The sequence below is a fragment of the Apium graveolens genome, chromosome 10 (genome assembly GCF_009905375.1).
Source record: "Apium graveolens cultivar Ventura chromosome 10, ASM990537v1, whole genome shotgun sequence".
NCBI classification, from domain to species: Eukaryota; Viridiplantae; Streptophyta; class Magnoliopsida; order Apiales; family Apiaceae; genus Apium; species Apium graveolens.
The window spans coordinates 62,289,895-62,291,159 of record NC_133656.1 but is presented as its reverse complement, the minus strand read 5'-3'; the positions used below and the strand labels follow the sequence as shown (position 1 = coordinate 62,291,159).

General features: G+C 42.8%; 1 non-coding gene across 1 annotated transcript; it reads right to left on the bottom strand.

Annotated features, from left to right (window-relative positions):
* Positions 1-868: 868 nt before the first annotated feature.
* On the bottom strand, positions 869-975 carry LOC141694958 (small nucleolar RNA R71). The gene has a single exon (XR_012564235.1). It is a non-coding gene; the product is annotated as a small nucleolar RNA R71 (small nucleolar RNA).
* Positions 976-1,265: the final 290 nt, after the last annotated feature.

Below are 1,265 nucleotides of genomic sequence, written 5' to 3'. Positions count from 1 at the left end.
AAGTAGTTAATTGTAGTTAATATTTAATCAACAATCTTAAGTGTTAGTGTCTTAACATTGAGAAGTAATCATACATTGGTGAGTGAGTTTAATTAGACAATAATTTAGTCTGAGTCTCTATGGGAACGAACTAGAAAGTATTCTATATTACTTGCGAACGCGTATACTTGCGTGAATATTAGTGCATGATTTCGCCCTAACAAGTTATTGGCGCCGCTGCCGGGGACTCGGCGTATTTGTTTAGTTTATGTACTTACCATCATTGGTCATTAGGACTCAGTGATTAGGACGTAGTAGATAATTATTGTTTCCGGTTGTGTTTCAGGCACTTTAGCAAGCGTTTATGCAAACTCGTTCTCGTGCTCGCAAGAGGACTTTAGATACAGCTGAGGAGACAGACGAAGTTCTTGATATTCCGGAGAGGTTAGATTTTGAGGATTCGGATTCAGGAACTGAGCGGAAAGAACCTGTAAACATGGGAGATCGTATTGTTCAAGCTGATCCAGCTCTTATGGATTTTTCTCGGCCTAAAATTGATGACATTCAGTCAAGCATCCTTCATCCGGCTATTCAAGCTAACACCTTTGAAATCAAGCCGGGCACTATTCAGATGGTGCAGAATTCTGTTTCTTTTGGAGGAGCGGCAACTGAAGACCCCAACATGCACATAAGGAATTTTGTCGAGATCTACAACACTTTTAAGTATAATGGCGTGACTGATGAGGCTATCAAGTTGAGGCTTTTCCCATTCTCACTGAGGGACAAGGCTAAAGACTGGTTACATTCTGAACCAGCTGGGTCCATCACTACGTGGCAAGATCTTGCGCAAAAGTTTTTGGTGAAGTTTTATCCGATGGCAAAGACTGCTGCTATGAGGAGTGCTCTTACTCAGTTTGCACAGCAACCTACAGAATCTATGTGCGAGGCTTGGGAACGCTACAAGGAAATGTTGAGAAAATGTCCACATCATGGAATGCCGGATTGGATGGTGATCACTGGTTTCTATAATGGTTTGGGGGCCCAATCTCGGCCCATGCTCGATGCAGCAGCTGGAGGTGCCTTATGGGCTAAAAGCTATACTGAGGCGTATAATCTTATAGAGACGATGGCTGCAAATGAGCATCAAAACCCAACTCAGAGGATGATGTCAGGCAAGGTAGCAGGTATTCTAAAAGTTGATGCAGCCACTGCTATTGCAGCCCAGCTCCAAGCGCTATCAATGAAGGTTGATTCTATGGCTACATATGGAGTTAATCAAATAGCTA